The sequence below is a fragment of the Lytechinus variegatus genome, chromosome 12, assembly GCF_018143015.1.
Source record: "Lytechinus variegatus isolate NC3 chromosome 12, Lvar_3.0, whole genome shotgun sequence".
In the NCBI taxonomy this organism is placed as follows: domain Eukaryota; kingdom Metazoa; phylum Echinodermata; class Echinoidea; order Temnopleuroida; family Toxopneustidae; genus Lytechinus; species Lytechinus variegatus.
The window spans coordinates 32,412,458-32,435,971 of NC_054751.1; the positions used below are offsets into that span (position 1 = coordinate 32,412,458).

At 35.0% G+C, this 23,514-nt stretch overlaps 1 long non-coding RNA gene across 1 annotated transcript; it reads left to right on the forward strand.

Moving 5' to 3' along the window:
• The first annotated feature begins 6,996 nt into the window (after window positions 1-6,996).
• LOC121424920 lies at window positions 6,997-13,641 on the forward strand. Its single transcript, XR_005971457.1, has 2 exons — window positions 6,997-8,051; window positions 9,571-13,641. It is a non-coding gene; the product is annotated as an uncharacterized LOC121424920 (long non-coding RNA).
• The last annotated feature ends 9,873 nt before the right edge of the window (window positions 13,642-23,514 follow it).

Sequence of the window (23,514 nt, forward strand, 5' to 3'; positions counted from 1 at the left end):
AAAAAAATATGATTTTTCTCAGTGAATTCTACTCTATTTGTTAAGCTATAAATACTTTCAACGCAGACCACCCCTTTAATTATGGTAAAAAAAACAACATGAAGTTTAATTTTGCATGTCAATCACTTTGGCAAGAATTCTCAAAGGTGGTTTTGAATCTGTATTCTGAAATCCTGAATTATACATATTTTAGAATTGATTATGCTTACTTTGTTGAGAAATATGGTCAGATGGTAATGGATTCTTATGTCATGAAAAACATTCATGCTTGGTTTCAGCATTAATGAGCCCACTGATAGATGCTTATTTCTTGCATTGGTGCATTTATCCACCCACTTTGTAGTTTAACTGATGGACATAAATTGTGTGCTCAATATTTCAAAACGATAGTCCCATCAATCCTGAAGCCTTAAAAATAAGAGTGAATTTAGTAAGCGTGCATTCATTACTGGATGCTTTCTTAATACATGTATATGCACCAATAATCAATGAATGAAATCTGTATACAATTGATTGAAAAAAAATTTTATGCATTTTGGCATTATTGGTGTCATGTTTACTTTGTGTACTGTCATTTGCTACCAGAGAAAATCTGCACAATACGCTAGAAATATTATTCAAGGACAAATCCACCCTAACAAAATTTTGATTTGAATAAAAAGAAAAAAAAATCTAACAAGAATAACACTGAAAATTTCATCCAAATCGGATGTAAAATAAGAAAGTTATGACATCCTAAAATTTTGCTTAAAAATTCCACAAAACAGTTATATGCACATTCCGGTCAGTATGCAAATGAGGGGATTGATGATGTCATCCATTCACTTTTTATTTTTTATTATATTATATGAAATATTTATATTTTCTCGTAATTATCCTGTAAATCAAAATTTTTCCTCCCTGAATATGGGGCATTACCATTGTTTTAACATTTGCATGTCAATGAGTTGTGTTTATTTTATTTTGTTCAAATATGCAAAACTTTGAAATGCCATAACTTTCTTATATTACATCCGACTTGGAAGAATTTTTCAGTGTTATGCTTATTTGATTATTCTCTGTTAATTCTAATCAACATTTTTTGGGGTGGACTTGACTTTTAAAAATGTCTATTGTTTGATTTTTAAAGTGAAATTTTCAATATATTGAATGTTTGATCTTACTCAATTTATTTAAACGTTTCTTATTTTTCAACCAGGGCCCGTATTACAAAGAGTTACGATTGATCCTATCAGTCGTAACTCTATGGAAATCCATCAGTGTCATAATTTTTTATTCAGGAAATTTGCAAAATGTCCTTTGTAAACAAAGGGGAACACACCAAATTGTCAAGAAATCAATGAATTTATGGATATACATTCATATCTATAAATATTTTGAACAAACATGCATTTTATATGTTGACTTTGCTGGCTTTCCATAGTTGCGATTGGTCAGATAAATCACAACTCTTTGTAAGATGGGCCCCTGAAATACCCCTATAAGACTGGAGCACTTACTTACCTTTAGAACACATAACATCCGTGCCCAGTAATATGAAGCTTAATGTGTGATCATGCTTTCCATAATGCTGATATTTGCATTTGATTACATCAATCATAATGTGCATTCAAGCATACAAAAACAAGAATACAATCAATCACTAAGCTTTATCTTACAGGATTTGTGTCTTCAGGTTCCCCAGAATGCATGCAAATCAATGATATGATACTATGATTGAGATAATACTTGGTGCTAGCTTTAATTTCGAAAAATGCATGTTATTTCTTTTTATTCTGTTGAATAAACTTTTGTTCGGAATCAGGTAAACAAGATATCTGATTCAAAGTGAAAGACTATTATGTAATTCTTACTAAATTGTATGAGGTTGTCATAGTGATACACAACATAGATTGACTGTAGATTGATTTTTTAGTTTGTATCCACAATATTTGAATTGAAAGGAAGCCCCTTAGTACATTGTAAGTTGGTTCAAATATAAGCAGAAAAGGGAGAGAAACATATAGATGAGAGGAGATAGAATGATAAAGTGATGATTTATATATTTTTTTAATTTTACCATCTCGATGTCATACGTAAGCTTCTCTTCTGCATGTTCAATTTTATGAATTACCCTTTATTAAAGATCAAGTGAAAAATTATTCAAAATTCCTGAGAAAATTCTTTAATTAACTGTTGTTAAAACATGGTGATTTAGGAAAAGCTAATATAATGTTATCAATTTATATCGCATCTTCTATAAGTTGTGATATTCAGACTAACCTTTTCATAAACATTTTCCGAGCATTGTGTTTTTTTGCCCAAAAATATGTTAAGTCACACTTTTCTAAAAATTAGGGGGGGGGACTTACCTCTATTCATATTCTATTCTATTAACTTTGCAGAAAGCTATACAACCCACCTCCTTTACCATATTATAACATCTTTAATTTTGGTATACATGTATTTGTATTGGCAATTGATTCAGCTTGACTCATTATATATGCAGTAGTAATTGTACAGTGCTTGCATTATTCTGTACATACTGAATAAGGTTTTTCCTGGATATTGTCCATAGGCTCTAGATAATGTATATATCCTGTTCATGACATCACTTCAATGGGATCAGGAACCATGGGGCTTTAAATAATGAAAAGAGAGGATAGAGGGATTCGAAGGGTAATGATTAAAGAATTCTTATGTCAAAATCGTTATTTTTTTGTTCAGCAAAAATTTAATTCCATAACAGACATATGTCTCTCTATCCCTTGTTAGCGTTGAAATTGATTTTCCTTCAGAAGTTTGGTTCCTTAAAGGGGTTGAAATCATCGGATTTTCTCATTAAATTTGGCAATACTTTTATACATTTTTTAGTTCATTGTTGTTTTGTATTAATATTACTCTAAAAAGTGTGCATGTGTTGTAAATACTCTTAATATTCAACATTAGTGAAATGGAATATAGTGTTGTTCCTTAATGTCTGTACTCAAACAAATCCTTTTAAGTTCTGATATAACAATCTTTTAAGATTCCTAAAAAATATTACTACTGCAATCATAACTCATATTGAGTGATTTGCAAACTTCAGTTGAGCATTAGCATGTTTAGAGTTCAAAATTAAATTTTTAAGGGTTATACATGATTACAAGAATGTTAGATTATAGACATTCAAATTACATTGGATGTTGTGTACAATTGTAAAGTTGATAACATGTTTCTAAATTTGATTTATGTGATCCTGGCACATTCAAAGTTCAAATGATGATAAATAAAATATATTCACATAGTTTTATATTAGAAGGACATTGATGCACACACATCACATCAACCTATTTTACTGTGCGCTTGGTAATGAAGATATTCAATAAAGCATAATGGCCTCCAATGCAATTCTTTGTTGCTTTTATTCATTTTTATTGGGTCTATATATATTCTTATCTTATATGATAAAAATGTTGAATTTTATTGAAAATATTTATGAACTTGATTTGGTTTTTGTTGGATGGATGCAAACTTTGGAACTCAAAATAATAATCCAATGGCTGAAACAACTTAAGATTGTTTCGATCCAGCAACCAGGATTAAAAGAAGATTGAAACCCTTGAAATCAGATGAATTGATATGAAAAAAAAAATCAAAGAAAAAGATCAATGAAAGTCTGAGGAACATTTTATGAAAGTTTGAGGAAGATTGAATGAAAGTGAAGCCAGGGGCACATTCCATAAGAGTTATCACCATGGCAACTACCATGGTTACAGCCAGGGCTAAGCAGCCTATCATAATCAATATTTCTATGGTAGGTACAATAATGGCAAAGTTACCTTACACTGATTTGTAATGATACGGGTCTTGTTTATCATTGGTTGTGTACAACTTAGCAACACTAGTATCTCCAATGTGGGGGATTAAACTTAGAATTCTACTCGTAGTTTTGAACAGCAACTATATTGAGTCCACCTTCAAATGACTCATCAGATGATTAAAGCAAGGTCTGGATACGTTCCAGAAAAATAAAAGATGACGGCATCCCTCTATTTAGTGCTTTAATGGATATCTAAAGATAACCTTTCTCTCTCCCTTCCTACCCCCACCGCCCTTCGCACACGTGCCTTCCTTCTCTTTTCATGATAAACTTTTTTTTTTTTGCTAAACGTCTTCACCGCTCCCGAGCCCACCCTACGTGTTTAATTTAAAGAAATACATTTGGTTCCCTGACATTTGCTCCGATTAAAAATCTGCTTGTTAAGCCAAACATAAAACCTAACCTCCAAAACTGAATAAACCATGATCCTTATCTTTATATTATTCTGAACCAAAAGTCTGTTACAACCCCACCTCTAACCCTGTGCCCTCTGAGATATTAAGACAGGAGTAAGTGTTACACTGCCAGATTTCAAGATTAAATACGGGGGGGGGGCTTTATTATGTGGTCTAAAACTGTACTGAATCCCCTGGTTTTTCCTCTATTCTCGTCTGAAATGAAGACATTGTTGCGGCAGAAAAAAAGAATGTAAAACAAAAAGGGACAATTAGAATTTTTTTTAAATTTTATGGCTCTAAAATGGGGGGGGGGGGGGAATCTGCCCCTACTTGGAACCGGGCCATGGAATCGACTCCTTTTCCACAGTTAACACTTAGTATATTGTTAGATCATCTAGGGGTGAGGGCCTGTTTTAATGAAGACGTTATCGATAACAATCATTAACATATCAAGCAAATAAAAGACAAACTAAAATTAATTTTACTGAGGGAAGTTGACCATCATGTCGCCAAAGATGGCAGCAATCTGGTTTGATAGCCTAGAAGAGATTTATTATCACGTCTCGACCACAATTATTATTCGATACAGTGTAAAATTCCAAGGATCTGAAATAAAACCATATAGGCTAGGAATCGTGACCAGGTTAGATTTATATTTAAACCTTGTTGATTTATATGCTAAGAGATTGGAGTTCAAATCTTTTTGAGATTGAAAATTCTATTCTCAAGATAAATAAATAATTCTAATATTCGATTGGTCACTGGCGGTCGATTTTTAAATCATCGGATTTTAGAGTGTAGTGTCTTTGTGGAGAATTCAATTGATGTCATCTTTATACTTTCAAGCTTGCAAGGGGTAATTTTAAGGTTTTGAAAATGGCAAAGATAAAAAAAGAGGTAGAAGAGGAATAATCGGTAAGAAAGAAGAGTATGAAGAAGAAGAAGAAGAAATGTCTGGGTCGTATGCCTGTAATTGAAGCTGTTTAAATACCTTTCACTTTCAGAGCATCTTGCCCTCCCCTCCCCTCTTTCATATCAAAATACTACTGCCGCCCGTCTCTTTCTAGATCAACTTTCCATTCAGATTAGTATTACAATGACCCTCTCCCCCTGCAAAGTACCAATCAATCAATAATAGATTATGACATGTTAACACCAAAGTGTTATGATTTCTTCAGACTATAGCCCAACCAATTAATGAAATCCACTATAGCAATAAACATGTTAAAGGGGAATGAAACCTTTGGAACAAGTAGGCTTGTGTCGAAACAGAAAAAATCAAATGATAAGAACACAGAAAGTTTCAGAAAAATCGGACAAACAATGATAAAGTTATGAGCATTTGAATATTGCAATCACTAATGCTATGGAGATCCTCCTATTGGCAATGCGACAAGGATGTGTGATGTCACATGTGAACAACTTACCCTTTGATGGACTATAAAATACCCTAAAAATGTCTCTTTCTGCTTTTTCTTATGGTGATACAAACTTTTTGTCCATGATGTATTCTTTAAAAATCTGTATTACATGCCCTCCTATAGAAATATCACATAATCTACTGATAGATGTGATAAAAAGATGCAATTCAAGTGAAATATATACTAAAGTAATGGGGATAGCTGTTCACAAGTGACATCACACCATCACACATCTTTGTCGCAATGCCAATTTGAGGATCTCCATAGCATTAGTGATCGCAATATTCAAATGCTCATAACTTTCTCATTATTTTTCTGATTTTTCTAAAACTTTCATTGATCTATTTCTTTGATTTTTCTGTTTTCACACAAGCTATCTTGTTCCTAAGGTTTCATTCTCCTTTAAATTGGAAATTTACTTGTAGTATAGGTCCATGGTCTGATCCACGGTCAGCCCAAAGGCTGTGGTTTTCTTTCCGATTCTTCTCAAAAGCTATTGGTCAGCCAATCACGCAGTATGTCATCTTTTATTAATGTGGACATCGAATCAACCTTCTTTTGAAACCATCTATCATTCTATCCTAGTTTGGCTTGACCAATCCATCATCACTCTTGCCAGGATTGATCTGCTGCCATCTTCGTCACAACTCAGAACAATAGTAATTAAATTTCATTGTTGTTCTATGGGAGGCATGTTTAGGTAACCGAAGGTCGTACAAATTAAAATATACTAGTTTTGCTTCAAATTTGGTGAATTTTTTTCAGTGACAGTGAACATAATCATCCGGTGACAGAAAATGCATTGAAGAGCAAACAAATAGTCTATAGAAACATATAGATCGATCTAGCGGATATCCCTTCTCAAATTCAGTTATACCTTTGTTTAATTTTGGTCATGAAAAAAAAATCAAATCTAAAAAAAGGAAATATGTCTGACAAAATTTTGATATGTGTTTGAGAGGTCTTACACCTCTTTGAAATAGTAAAGATGGCTAATAAGAATATGATTACTCAAATTTGAATCATGAGAATCACAAACAGATTTGACCATGGATCATGAACCTATATAATCCCGGTCCATATCGGGTGCTGATCATACATGCGAATCCAATTTTCTCAGAAATGATAAAATTAGAATATAAATCATAAAAATATATAAGAAAGTTCTTGATTCCTGGGGGACACATCCGGCCCGTCCCCCCCCCCCCCCTCCTCCTTGAGAGTTATGATAGTCATTTCAAATGTAAATATTATGTCGTTCATACAGAAGTGTGCCCCTTTTTTTTGGGGGGGAGGGAGTCACAGAAAATATGGTTAATGGGATAATGTTTTTTTTTTTATTATACACAAGATGTCCAATTAGGAATAATTCTGGATCTGCTCCCGCCGTGAACCACTTACGTTGGTTGCTTTGTTTCCTCCAATTCTTTCAAGACTTGTCCTCGGCGCCTCTGTTACACTCTGCCACTGAATATGTGAACCATCATTCTGTACAAATGAAGGGAGATCATTGGACGATATGCAAGTAATCAAAGCGGTCTGAATACGCAGCCTACAATAACTTATGCAGGGAATTCCACAACACCACGTTAACATGTAGTCTAAGTCTGAATACTCACTTGTTGATCAAAGTTTGAATCAGGGTCTGTGCGTGCAGACTAGAATCAGTCGTCTTGCAGAAAAGTACATAGGTGTGTTCGCCATCGAATTCTATTCACCTTCATTCACCTCAGTACAATGGTTGAAAGCGTTTACATAATAGAAGGGATCAGATCAGGGCACAATGACCCGAGACAAGTGGTAATGGGGGAACAGAAAGAGGCATCTTCAAACCCCAAAGGCAATGCGGAACGCGGAAAAAAAACAGCGCTCCTATAGTAAGCGACTAAAACAGAATCCACGATATTAAAAACCGATTAATGACTCTTCCTTTTTGTTGGCGAACTTCTGATAGTCTTGGTTTGAGTTATACCTCGAGGAGATACTGATCGGGACAATCTTTTCCGCACCCCGTCCCATCTTTTTTTGTTCTCGAAATGCAGATTGGCGGATCTCACACACCCACATGAATCAGGCAGGCAGTCAGCTGTGTATGTGCTTGCAAACACACCGAGGCAAAACCAACATACCTTTATTGCGAACTCAAGCAGTGTCGTATTTGTGAATTGTTAAATACGGTGATATATAACTTCGTGAAGAACAACATTATGTCGATATCACGACAAAGACCGAAGTAATATCCATGAGAGCATTGGTGGAATGGATTTTTCTTTTTGTAAAATGAAGGACCGGTTTAACTGAAGGAGTTAATTGAGTTCATGCTTCTTCCTTCGTGTGCCGGTAGATAATATTATACGATGGATGAGCCTATGGAAAGTGTCGAAAGAGGAGGTAATTAATATTATGCATTTTACATTACACTTATATTTCTGAGAAGGGTGTCAAGACTGGTGCTATTGACAATTGCCATAAACACGAATTGAATTTTGAAAGAACGATAATTATCAAACACTGCGGTGTCAATGGTGTGTTGACGGTCAATATTCAGTGTCGTGAGTAGACCACACCCTCACGTGTTAACACTATACACCCTGTAGTGTTTTTTAACACAATACCAGATTGTGTTTAAATAATGAGACTTTGTTATAATTAACACCATGATATCACATTCTACCCCAATATACATAATATTATGGTCCTTTGTATATACCAAATGGCGTTGTTTAAACACCTTAACTTTTTTACAGTGTATACTTCATGATCTTGATAATGTTCGAAGTAGAGACATAAATAAGGCCTTAAGAAATTATGCTAGCATTATCTAAAAGCTTTTGGGGGCTCATTGTATACATTAATGTAACGTTACGTTGCATGAACGTTTTCGATTCGAGATGCCCTTTTAAAGCTAATTGACATCAATTCGTTTTTCTTTTCAATTTTACATAAAAGTGTACATTTCTCACATAGGCTAAACAACTTTGCATTGACATTTACTTGTATTAATCACACGTGTTTCGTTCATCTTTTAGGTAATTAAAATATCTACATTTTCTTTAAAATGTAGAATTACATCAGTTTACTTGGTGTCTGTTTTCAATTTATATGTATTAAACCTGTCATTAAAATCAGATATTTTTAGTTACACAAATGTGTGTTATAAGTAGTATACTGACCTCGAGTTAGTGTGAGGGCATGCAGTATAGCTATATATTTTTTTTTTCATTAGCTTTTTAACTTAATAAATACATTCTGGAAATGGGGTTTACAAAATGATATTCACAATGATCATGATAACGATAATGATAATAATACCAATAATAATAATGGTTACAATACCAATGATAATGTAATGGTTGTAATAACAATAATGACAATAATACTTATAACAAGAGCAACAAAATGATAGCAATATTATAATACGATTGGGAATAAAAATAGTGACGACGATACTACTAGCTCTCTCATGTCTCCTACAGCCCTTATTCTCCATCATCATGATCATTGACTGGGCATGGTGGCCCAGTGGTAGGGCGTCCGCCTTAATTTTGTTAATCATGGGTTCAATCCTCGGCCGAGTCATACCAAAGACTTATAGAAATGGGACCTTCTGCCTTCTTGCTAGGCGCTCAGCATTTAGATTGGAGAAGGGTAATAATAACATTATTATGTTAAGCAGAGCCCGCTGGTAGAACAGTTTCCTACCTAAAGTGACTACCCTGGGTAAATAAAACGATATTGTTATTTTTTACTATTATTGTTATTATTATTATTATCATCATCATCATCATCATAATCATCATTATCATCATCATCATCATAATTGTTATTATTATTATTATGTCATTAACATGAGATATACAATATCTTTATCTTTTCTAAATGTCCTTCTATCTTTTTTATTCTTCTACAGCTGTGATCTCAATAAGCATAGCAGGAGGAATCGTCGTCTTCGTTCTCGGGGCCGTCGTCATCTATATTCTCAGAGAACTCTATTGCAATGAACATTATGCCAACATGACGTCATCGGTAAGAAGATCTCGCCCTCGTAATGAAACTCGACCTCCTAAAAAGGTGGCGACCATCGACCTCCAACCACCTTCATCGAAGGATAAAATAGTACCTGGTTTCAGGAAAATAGCTCTACCGGATTCTAATATTTAGAATCACTATCGGTGACCGCTGTTTCCAATGATGACTGGATAATAAGGTCTGCTGTGTTATATCCAGGATGACATTGTAGGAGCATGGAGCTAGGAGGCAGGCGCCAATGGCCCATCAAAATACGGAACAAGTTGACGAAAGGAGAAAATATGTTTTTATTGTGTAACTGTGAGGCTTGCAATACCACTATTTTTTTATCTCAAATGCAATCGAATTGTTATGTAAGTCTTCTCCATACCTGTCCGCCCTATTTTGTGCGAATGAAGATTTTTGAGGACACGGTGTTTGTAATATCTGGTTGCAACTGTTCTTGTGAAGAAAGCTGATTTCTTTCAGTACTTCCTTAACTTTATCGTGATGTTGTTTCTTTATTTATCACGTTTTTTAATTAAATATATCTAGGCCTATTTAATCGGAAATAAACCAATAATGGTGAAAGTGAGATGTAGATTAGGAAAGACACAACTCAGAGCTCCGAGCATCTGTCATTTTAATGATTTTAACACTTAGACGAGCATGCGATAAGTCTGATAGTAATGGAATGACATTGCAGATTTGCAAGAAATGTTTTATTTAAAGAACTTTTTTAATGTTTTATAACTTTTAATTAGCAAGCGAAACAAAACAGGAATTAAGTAAAATGAGGGTAATAAGTCTTAAATTCATCTGTTACAGGATGGATATTAGAAAGCCCAACTCAGTCTTGCATCTAGCGGGCTTATGAGTATAAGCTCGCCAGAAGACTGAGTGTGTTACATTCGAGTTGAAGCATCTAATCTTTCCAGTTTATACTGGCAGTCTGATTTTAGACCATCCATTCAGGAGGCTTGTTGATCATGTTGGTGATATAAAACCTGTTTTTAAGATCATCTTCCAGTCATATTCGAGAACATATTGAGGGGCATAAGGTGACGTATGGGGAAAATTGAGATTTTGTTAAAGTTGATAGTGGCAGGTTTTATTTCATTTCACAGACCATATTATCATATTTAAACTTTCCCCTTTCGTATTCTTTCATTTTATCACTTTTTTTTAAGTTTCCACGACCGAGAAGAAAAAGGTAATAAAAGAAAGAATGGAAAATGGAATACCCCTCCGATCCCTCTCATCCAAGGTGAAGTTAAACACCATTCCCACCATCATGACATCCATGCATGTCAACCAAGGTCGTAAAAAATATTCGAAACAAACATTATTTCATTGTAATTGAACGCTTGATGGTGCATGCTCAAGCACGTGAACATCAAAGTGATCAAATATTTTTTTTAATATTTGATGCAAGTCCGGATATATGGTGCTTTTTGATAGAATAACTAGTTGCATACACGGGTAGCAAGTAGCCCCCCCTCCCGCCGCCCGCCCCCGCCCCAGTTTGATAATATAGAGTCAGAGTAGTAGGTCAATACTTTGCTCCATTAGTTTACACCTAACCAGTTAACCCCGCCCCTCACAACACTCAAACCATCTGATTTTTCTTATCCTTTGAAAGTTTTAGCCCTGTAAATATGCTCAACTGTGGTTTCAGTGGCAAAGCGGTAAAGATTTGAGTAACTTCTATACCTCTAATCACTATTTTTAAGGCCAATTAAGAAACTGTATTTATATTTTTCAGTGGGCATTCATTTTATTTTTACTAGAGATCGATTCTCGGAGTCAACCTAATTCAAATTCGTCTTTTCTAAGCATACTCAGCCCCTGTAACTTCGCTCATACCATCGTCTTATTCATTCTTATAAATGTGTGATTTTACACGCCGTATTTTAGTGATAGATTTCTGTTCGATATCTAGACTCTCCCAAAAGATGCATCTAAATATCTTACTCGTCTTTACATTACAGACCGTATTACTGCTTCCTTTATCAGACGAAGAAGTGTAAACTCGGAAGTGTATTTTATCACTTGTGGAGGTTTATGTCATAAGTATCGGTAAACGTTCGAGGGACATGTCATCTAACCCTTAATGTTACCGTTTAAATACTACTTAAATATATTATGCACATCTCGCTAACGCAACTCCCGGTTTTGATTTATAAGTAATATGTTAACTGTGAATTATAAAGTAAACAATTCATGTTACTCCTTTTATTGTTTTTTGTCAGTAATATCGATTTTATCTTTGTTATCATTGTGACTTGATAGTGATAAATTGTAACTGCACATGCATAAAAGAATATGTATATTTATGAAACAAATTTTAAATGAAAGAGTTCTGTAGATTTAGTGTTTCCAAGTTGATTAAAATATGATAATGAAGTTGGATATCCTCAAATGTCTCTCATTTTTTTGCAATATATCATGTCATGTCATTCCATAATCATGTGTGTCCCTCAAAAGGTTTTACACGTTCAAGTTATTGCTAAAGTTTTACTGAGGAACACTTGTTTATTGTATTCGTCTTTTGTAAAAAAAATAAAAGAAAATATTTTAAAAATTTGAAAAGAAGAAAGAGCGAGCGGAGGGGAGCACGTGGTGTGATACTATTCATTCATTTTTCTCTTCTGGTATTCAGACTATTTTCCTTTACTAGTATGTTTTTTAATGATAGTTTTTTTTTCATATTCTTGGATTTTTTTCTTTGTCCCATATTTTGTGTGTTTATGTGTCTTTCATAGTATAATTGAGTTATAAGATAAGTGGCATGTGTTGCATGCTACAATATTATGACAGAATGTATGTCCAGAAATAAATTGCATAATGAAATGTATTACATCACCATGTTGTATAAACTTAAAGAGGTGTTTGAATAAGATGTAATTGAAATTAGACTTGATGTAATTTATGATTATGCATGACCACGTATGTTTCTGCGTTCACTGTCCTTAGCACAAAATGCAGATTTACAAACTATGTTATCTAGGTTTCCTCAATGATTATTTGTTTGTGATTTATATTTTGGTCAGGACAACGATTTCAGACATGCGGGAATGGTAAACCACTGGCAACCACTTAAAAAATATGAAAGCATGATTGGTTCTAGCATGGACCTTACCATGGTTCTAGGCTGACCTACATGTATCCATCACTATAGAGCGCAACAGCCCCATATTAGATTAGCAATCAATTTAAGATTAAAAACTCATCTTATTTGTTTGCAATGAAAAAAGGGAATTATATTCACAATGCGAAATTGATTAGTCCCTGATGGGCATAGATTTGACGGTCATTTTTTTATTTGTAGGTCCATGTTTTGAAATTACGATGTCCAGTATCTTCATGAATCTTTTATTACTTTTACCCCCCCCCCCACCACCCCTTTCTCTCTCCCTCTCTCTCTTTCTCTCTCAAGTAGCTGATTTTAAATACTTAATGACATTCGTTCACAATGTATTGTCTTTTATTAAAATTTTACATGTAATTATCGATATCTTATCAATAAAAAACATGCATGAAGGCTGTTTTAAATATTTTCCAATAAAAGTTGAAATGAATTATGAATCATTGTGCTTTCAATTTTGATTCAAGTTTTTTCTCGATTTAATTGAATTTAGTGTATGTATTTTTTTCATATTTCATTATGCATTTTTTTACGACTTTCGCAACAAATAAACATTTATATTTTGCCAACATTTTACACCTGATTCACGTTTGAAATGTGCTAGTCTAAGTCTGAATACCCACTTGTTGATCAAAGTTTGAATCAGGGTCTGTGCGTGCAAATCTGATGTGTCTGTGTATTGTTTTCAGTTTCAGGTTTGTGATCCCCAAGATATTTTTCTAATACTTTCAATGAGAATGAAATGTCCCCTCTATGCACACACCCTCACACACCTGCACGCACCCAGACATAGACAATGGTAAATAAAGATGAATTATTTGGAGAGTCTGTGTTTATTTGAAAAGAGCTGATATTTTCGAAGGTCTGTCTATCCAGACAGACAAGGAGAGTTCAGATTTAGAGGGGAATGTAACCTTTGGAACAAGTAGGCTTGTGTCGAAACAGAAAAATCAAAGAATAAGAACAAAGAAAGTTAGAGAAAAATCGGACAAATAATGAGAAAGTTATGAGCATTTGAATATTGCAATCACTAATGCCATGGAGATCCTCCCATTGGCAATGCGAAAAAGGATGTGTGATGTCACATGTGAACAACTTTCCTTTTGATGGACTATAAAATACCCCCAAAATGTCTCTTTTTGCTTTTTCTTATGGTGATACAAACTCTTTATCCATGATGTATTCTTTGAAAATCTGTATTACATGCCCTTCTATATAGGAAGAACACACAAAAAGTCATGATCTACTGATAGATGTGATAAAAGAGGCAGTTTAAGTGAAATATATACTAAAGTAATGGGGAGAGTTGTTCACAAGTGACATCACAGATCTTAATCGCATTGCCAATATGAGGATCTCCTTAGCATTAGTGATCGTAATATTAAAATGCTCATAACTTTCTCATTATTTGTCTGATTTTTCTCAAACTTTAGTTGATCTGTTTCTTTGAATTTCTGTTTTCACACAAGCTATCTTGTTCGAAAGGTTTCATTCTCCTTTAAGTTAAAGAGGTTGGAGAAGTGATTAAAAACAAAATCAAAACACATATCAGGTATTATGCAAGCAATATTAATTATAATTCATTCTAAAATGGCGTCTGGGGGTGACACACCTATATATTGCTAGCAGGGGCGTCGCTAGGCATTTTCCAGTAGGGGGTATGGAGGGCCTGATTACCGACGTCCGCCAACCATGAATCTTGAAAGTGTTCTACATTTTCCTTGGTCACAATTTCTTTTGTCATACCATGGACCTACTAGTAGGTCATGGTCATACCCAGGGTCAGTTTAAGCTTTTATCGATGGGGAGGAAATATTTTCATCAACATTTTCCCGTCGCGACCGGCTTATACTTTTAATTAACCTTTCTGAAAGGGACATGTTTATCAACTGTTTGCAGTGACTCATGAATATAATACATCATTTTCTCATAAATCAAATACACCAAGCGCAAAGCGCGAGCTGAAAATTTTGAGATATTTGACCTGAAAACTGGACTGATTAAACATATTTTTGATAAAGAACACAGTAACTAGCGCGAGCTGGAGTTTTCTTCAGATTCAAAACTAAAACAGAACATTCGAAGCACTGTAACCATGAAGAATGTCGACATTGAACTAAGCAACTGTTACCATGGTTGCGAGCATGAATTGATTTTTTTTTACAACCTGAAAATTTGACATTTTCAACACTTTTTTGAAATCATTAACATGATGGTTATCTAATCAAACTTAAATTTGAAATCGGACAACCATGCAGTTTTTGTAATCATGGAAAGCATTGGCGGAAAGCTGTCCCCAAAGGTAGGGGGACCAGGTACTAGAAAATTTGCCAGGCAAAAAAAAAAAAAAAAAAAGAGGTTTTCACCCATTATGTAACTAAAGGTCATTTAGTAAAAAATACGTGCATTATTTCGATTGTGAATGATGTATCAATGATAATAGTAGGGGGACATTTGATATTGTGTCCCCCTACAATTTATGGTAGGGGACTCCCCCCGTCCCCCTGGGATTTCCTCCCATAGAAGGGTATACTGGATGATGCGAGCACGAAGCACGATTTTTGAATTTTGGGATATTGAAAACTAAGCATTTTACATGTTTTTACATTAAAACAAACTCAGTTTCGGCATCTGTTATTGAACAAGCTGTGTATCTCAATAAACATTAATGCAAGCGCGAAGTGCGAGCTGAATAAAATTGGTATTTTGACTTGAAATCTTATTTTCTTAACATGTTTTACGTTAAAACAAATTCAGTTTCTTCATCTGTAATTAAATAAGCTGTATCTCAATATACATAATACAAGCGCGAAGTGCGAGCTGAAAATGTTAGAAATTTTGACTTGAAAACCTACCCTTTTTTTACATGTTTTTACTGTTAAAACAATATCAGTATATGCATCTGCAAGTAAACAAGCTGTGTACCAAACATAATGCGATTTACTTACCCGAAAGAGAAGATTTTAAGCACTGTCCTACATGAAAGAAAATGGTTCACTGTCGGTACAGAAGTACGAGCTGACAACTCTTAATTCTTTGAATTAAAAACGTAACAATTTCACACGTTTTTATGTAAAGAACAAACTTAGATTCTGCATATGTGATTTAACAAGGTTTGTATTTCAATAAACATAATGCAAGCGCAAGGCACCAGATGAAATTTTTGGTATAGTACTGACGCGAAAGTGAAATTTTAAGCATTGCCCAACATCAACATGAAGGAAAATTGTGGAGAGAATATTGATCTTACTAAATACATGTATGCGAGAGCAAAGCCCAAGCTGAAATTTTTGTTGGGACTAGACTTTAAACCGGGACATTCTTATCACTATCACTGTCGGTACAGAAGCACGGGCTGGGAATTTTTGGTGTTTTGACTTGAAAACTTAATACTTCAACAAGTTTTATATAAAGAACAAACTCAAAAAAATGAAAGCATTTTAACAATCTGTGTATCATAATGCGAGTGCGAAGCCCCCCCCCCCCCGATCGGAAATTTTTGATATTCTGAGGGAAATTTAATAACATTTTCAGCAAAAATTTTAATAAATATACGATGCGAGCGCACAGCGCGAGCTAAATTTTTTTATTTAGACCTTAAATTGGGATTTTCTAATCATTGTCGGTAAAGCCTACAGAGAGCTCCCCACTATCGCATTGCCAAAAAAAATAATAATAAATCGTAATTTAACGATAATAGTAAGCAATTTGACATTATTCTGCCGTCAAAGATAATGAAACTAAAGACCAAGTAAGAACAAGGTACATGACGCAGTTGGAACAGCCCTGCATGACCCGACAGTTTGTCATTTTCCCGACAAGCGTCAGTCCAACAGCCCTGCGCTTGCGTAATATAAACAGACAATATTCATTATTTTTTCAACATCTCAGACTCCTCATCTTTAATTACATCGACGGGTTTACCGAATCAAAACCTTGTCTACCCCATTCCTTCTCTCATTGATTGTTCTCCTTCCTTTTGTTTTCCTCTTCCTCTTTGTCCCTCTCCTTCTTTCTTTCTTTCTTTCTTTCTTCCTTTTTTTGCTTTCTCTTCTTCCCCCCTTTTCTCTCCTCTTTCTCCCTTCTGTTTTGTCCTTGTCACTCTTTTCTTTTTTTTCCAGACGGCAGCGCTCGTTTGCCGATGATATCCAAATTAGTAGGGGTTGTCGCACCCCTGCACACCCCCTTAGCGACGGCCCTGAATCCAAGGCATTATGGTCCCATGAAGCCCCCCCCCCCCACACACACACCCTCACACACCCAGTCGTGTAAACACAAAGACTTTTTTTCGTCCAGTTAGTGCTTCTTGTTCAAGTTGTTAGTTCTCTTTGTAAGATCAATACCATTTGTCTCAATGCTTCTTGGTGATTTGTTTGAAGTAAAATTTGGAGCACCCCCTAGACCAACATAGAGAGCGCTTTATGAAAAAAGAACATGCAGCAATGAGTCGTGAACAATACCTTGCCCTTTTTAAAACAGTTTCCATAGTAATACATTCATAACTATATACACTTTTTATTTTGACTGGAAGGAACACAATTGATATTGAATTGGTCGTCGTGTTGATGTAACCTAGTGTCATTCTATTACGAGCTTCCATGCAAAAAAAAATCAAAATCAGATGGTCATTTTTTTTGGCACATGGTATTAGAAAAAGTGGAGGGGCTGAAGCCCGCCCAGCCCCCCCCCTCCCGGTTCAGCGCTCCCCTATACCATCGGGTCTCGCATTTGCATTTTAACCATATTGTGGATGTAAAGTCTTCACTGTTTTGTGGAAATAAGCGAAATTCTAACAAGTATGTGAAGTAAGAATTTTATTTATCTTGCGTCATTTTTTAATGTCAATTACTGTGTTTTGCTTGATCAATTTTCTATATCAAAACAACTTTTGTTGGGATGAACTCTCATGTTCGGTGAATCATGATATCTCCCAACCATGCAGCTCAGTGCGTGACACGACATTTGCTCTTGTCTGAATATCTCAGAGGACATATAGGGTAAGGATCGTAATCAAGTTTTTGTTTCAGAATAATGTAAAAACAATATGATCCCTGACGATTAGGGTTTATTCAATTTCGGAGGTTAGGTTTTATGTTTGTCTTAACATGCAGATTTTACATCGGACCAATTGTCGGGGATTAAATGTCATGGAACCGCAGAGTGTATCCTCGGATAAAAAAAGAGAAAGAAAATGACAAAGACTTGTCAGTGACGCGACGTCGAAGGAGAAATCCTGACAAAGAATCGGCAATAATGAGTAGGCCTACAAAAGCAACGCAAGTAAGGACATTTAACAATACTATTTTCATTATCACGGGAAGATGTGTCTTCGTATGCATAGATAATGTTTACATACAGCGACTGATATTTTAAGAATGGAAACAAAAATTTCATTAAATATTATAGAGAAGAGTAATATATCGGAATTTGGTTTTGAAGATGAATAATAATGAAAACTCAATGTTTCTGTCAAATTTTGTTTCTCTTTCATTTTCACGATGTCTCACCCAATGTGCATCATATTGTTTCTATTTTTATGCATCATTGAGGATACTTAGTTCAGCATAATAAACTAATTTGAAAAGAACAAACAAACATGCCCGAGAAATTCATTTTGAACGATAGAGGTTGAGGGGGGTATAGGTTCCCCCACTAGCGTAACTATGGGGGGCATCCCCCCTGACGAGCCACAACCCATGCAAAAGACGTATCCCTGCCCCCCTGACGAACTTGAAGACCTTTTTTTTGCTTGTTACTTTTTTTCTGGTACGAAATCCTTTATTTGTGATCGAATACCTTTTTTTTTGGGGGGGGGACGTTTTTGTCCCCCCCCCTGTGGAAAATCCTAGGTTCGCCACTGGTTTCCCCTTTTTCCCATTGTCGTTCATTTCAATAGAACTGCGGTCAGTTTTCATTCGAACTTATCGTTAGCTGCAAGTTCACATTCAAATATATCACCTCGTTAATATTTCACATGGAATGACAATAATTATAAGTAAAGGCCCGAGTTCAATAAAACCTTTGAAAACGCAATGTTTATGAAACAAAATGGATTATAAAATGCTTCCGAATAATCCCAGTATATCCTCATAAGCTTAAAGTTCGATAAGATGCATATCATGTTTAATATGGACAGATTTTTGTAGGCTAATTGTAAAAGATTGCTACCTTTTGCATGTATAGAGACTACTAACACTGAGAAGAATTTACAAGGGTGTATAATATGCTATCTTTTCACCCTAAAATAATACGGTAGGCTGTTATAGCCTATAGAGGTGGACAAAGTAAGCTCATTTTTATCTACCTATTTACCATAGGTGGATAAAATGAGCTTATTTTGTCCGCCTCTAGGCTATATTCCCCTTTACTGACCTAGGGGCATTGTATCGGGGGGGGGGGGGGGCAGTCAAATATGTCGTTGTACACATGCGTGAATATGTGCGTGACCCCCCTCCCCCCAAAAAAAAAATTCTCCTGGGTCATATATGATACTTATGCTCATTTTTTTTATAATGCCATCGAATGGAGAATGCAACGTGAAATAATAATTTTCAAAGCATATCATGTGAATTGAACCATACAGACTAAGAATTTCGTTGTTGACAAACTTACTAAACTTATCAGCTTATGGTCATGATGGTAGAAGATGTCAAGGACATGAAATTACAAAACTTATTTTTAAACCAAATACATCTAAAGAATTATCATTGCATGAATATATTATTGTCACTATAATGTCTAAAGTAAATATTATCGCACAAACACGAAAAAATGACAGGGGTAGCACAAAAGAGTATTTTAAATTAATAGGATAGGTCCAAGTAGACGCCCCTCACTCCCCCCCCCCTCTCTCACTCTCTTTATCGTTTACTCTCTCATTTCTTATTCATTACTTATCTCATTGTTTTCTTTTCCCTACATCCACTGAAATCCTGTTCAGTTCCATATGAATATTAAGTGAATACCTTTAAAAGTGTTGGGCAATAACATACTGTCCACACATCATTGTTGTGTAGACATTAGTTTGCCCAACATTTTAAGGGTGTTCATTTCCATTTTCTAGTCAACTATGTCAGTATATATCCTACCAGATCAAGTCAAACTAAACTTTAGTGCCTTGGTTTGTTTTATGAAAACACAACCGAATGGAAACATGCCCAAATATTGTTTGAAGTAGGCCTATAGCTATCGGCGAATACATTTTCCAGTTTGAAACAAGCTATAGGGAAAATAATAGATAGGCCTACTTAATCACTATATGCAACTTATTGTGTTTATAGTATATATTCCATTCGAAAAATTACTCTGTTTTAGTCGAATATGGATGATTTATGTGACCAAAATATTAATTGCAACTAGCAGATCCTTTCTAAGAGTCGTTTATCTAGTTTGTTTCCTAAGTACAACCTACGTGGCAATTAATTATCTGTATCAGCATTGAATGAATTCACACCTCCGTTCAAGAATGGTTTTATCCCTGTTTTTATGAAGCTATCAAAACGTACCTAGATGACTCAGAGTTGTGAGAGAAACCGTGGCAGGTGAATAACTATTATACAAACCGTTGATCAGTTGATAATGCTTGTCTTTTAAATGTGATAAATGGTGTATTTGGCATGCACTCTTTGTCACTGTAGGCATGCAGTCAATGGGTCAGATGAATAAAAAGTAGCAATTGCCTTTTCTCGGCTTTTGCTTGGTTTTAACTTGATTCCGTATGCATAAAATGAGCGAGCAATTTTTTGCTGGTAATCGCTGACTGCTAGCATATCATTGACGATGAAGCTACATGCATTGCTAAAAAGCATATGCATAAAGCGAATTAATAATTCGCGCGTGCGTTTAAGCATTTGCTCGAGTTATTTCAAGCTCTGTCAGAGCAGCTTGAGCGTTTGCTTTATCAGGGCATTCGAGTTTTTTAATCATGTTAATGCACCTGAGAGAGAACTCCCAAGGTGTACCGTAGCTTACATGTACCAATGTCAAATATACAAAATTTATCAAAAAGTAACAAATAAGTTTGACACCACGTCAAAGGAAAATATTTTGTAGGAAATAAGCGGTAATTTGCACTACCACAAACCGCTAGCAAATGCTTTCTGAATGCAAGAAAAGGGTTCAAGCACTAGCAAAGGGTTAAAGCAATAATTGCTGAAGCATTATGTTTTACTTAGCTTGCTATTGATTGTGCTTAAAGCAATAAATTGCCTGCCAGTAATTATTGCTACCTTATATGACCCAATGCCCTTACATAGCATAAGGGCATTGTGTGTGTAGGCAAATGGCCTATCTTTTTTCTTGCTTTCTTACCTGCTTTTTTTTCAATGCAGACGTTTAATTATATTGTATCATACATATTTTGTTGTTGTATCAAAAGTGATCTTGGCTTAACAAGCGTTGCTTCTATACAGACCACCTCTTTCCCATATTTTCGATATCTTTTTAGCTCATTGTCCATAAGCTTTTATTCCTGTTGTGTTTTTTCTTTTAACCTTATTGATATCGTACATGTATGCATTGTATCTTGGTTGTGGAAAGAAATAAATGAACTTGAACTTGAACTTGAAATATGGGCAGCGTTTCACCAATATTTTTGTCCAACAAGTTGTCAGATTTGACATCTTTCCTAGATTTTGATTGGTGGAGAGGCAATGTTACTTTAGTAACTTCCGAAAAGTCCTTCATGAAACGCTCTCCTGAATTCACTAGTCTACACTGCAAAAATTCCGGTGTTAATTTAACACCAGCCCGGAATCTATATCTGTCCACACCAGAGAAGTGTTAAACAACACTATATGGTTTTGGTCTAACACCAGATATGTGTTTATACAACACCAATTAGTATTAAAACAGCATCGGTTTGATTCCAAACTGGTGTTATTTCAATACTTCTCTGGTGTGGACAGATATAGATTCCGGGCTGGTGTTAAATCAACATGGATTTTTTGCAGTGTAGAACCTATAAAAAGCTGAGCTCATCACTCCTTGGAATAAAATTTTGTGAAGATTAATGCATAAATAATGAGTTCAAAATAGTATTTATCAGCTTTTACTAACTTCTGTAATATAATAGCTGTTTTTCTCGCATGAAATTGGGCGATAAAATGATAATCATTATTGAATCTTTATACTAAAGCTTGAGGTTTAATGGCTGGGAAGGGGGGGGGTTAATGCAGCCCAAAATATTGCACTGTTTCCCATGAAAAACTACCCTAAAGACTGCCCAAAAACAAAGGGAAAGAAATATGTTTTCTCTTATATACACGTATCAAAATTTCATTATATTCCAAAAATATTGATCAATAGCAAAGGGAAATAATTATATTCCATTCTCCTTTTCACATTATCCAAGGACATAAATGCACCCCTCAATAGGATTAACTGATACTATTTAATTTTCTAATGATCGCCGATATTCTTCTTTCATATCCAGTGTTTTTGTACATAAAGTGCTATTTTATTGTTCTTTTTTTTTCTTTGAATTTATTACTGACAGATTTTGTGTTCTTGTTAATACTGTTATTAATGTTGTCTATCACTATGTTTCTCCAGCCTCACAGGTTTCTTACAACCTTTATATCTACTCATATTTCGATCTTTCTTTGTATTAGTACTGCTCTGTAGTTTGCGAAATGAAGATTGCGTTGAATTATGATATTTTCCTCTAAAATGCTATCCATGGGGGCAATCAGCGATCCATGCAGTGGACCCCCAGGAGTGGGCCTATGTCAGTTGACGTACTATCATGCTCCAGCATCTGGTTGCACTGTTGATTTTGGTAATGTGCTTTTGAGACAAGGGTGTTGATATCCAAACTATCAACATGTTAAAGTTTGAATACTCCTATATATTCAAACTCTTTCATCCACAATAATCACAGATTGAATAGGCGGATTACAAAAGAACACGGACATGGTGGATGCAGATAGGTATGAACTGTAAACATTAACACAAGAAAAAAATCATCCAATGGAAAAAAATGATTTCATAACTATTGTCAGATCTTGGGACTGAAATTCCCAGTCTGGTAATAGATTTGGTTCTGTTTGAAACGAAAGTAGTTACCACTTGCAATAATCACACAATCATTCAATATCTATATGTAACATAAATTTAATTCAGAGCGACCAGCTCTATAAATGTACATATAGTTAAAGAAATTGAACAATCAGAATTAAATCATGAATCACATGCATATCAACATAACATAAAACTGTATTTAGCAGTTAGCATCAGCATGAATTAACCTACATTGCAATATGCATCTAATGAGAGTGATTTATTTATATTTAATCAAGGCCTAATAATTTGGCATCCAAACGTGACAATATTTTTGGTTATTAATTCCACCAATTAAGTTTCATCAAAAGAGGGTTTATACTTGGATGAATACCTACACTGGACCGTAGTATATCTAATCTGGTTATAATTTATATAGTTCAGAATAAGGACCCCTTCGACATCGTCAATGACTATCGTTGGTCCGATGAACATAGTCGTCTAAGAGCGAGCTGCGGTGGCTTCGACGACGCGAAGTAAAGCGAGCGAACTCTCGACGAAAAGCCAGTCCAGATTCGCGGACGAAATGATGAGGGCTGAGAGCCACAAGATTGCTACGATGAATCACAAGTCACGAACTCTGAGTTCGAGGATGAAGTACGAGCCCAGCTCGTCCAGTTCTTTGGAACAGTCGTGCCT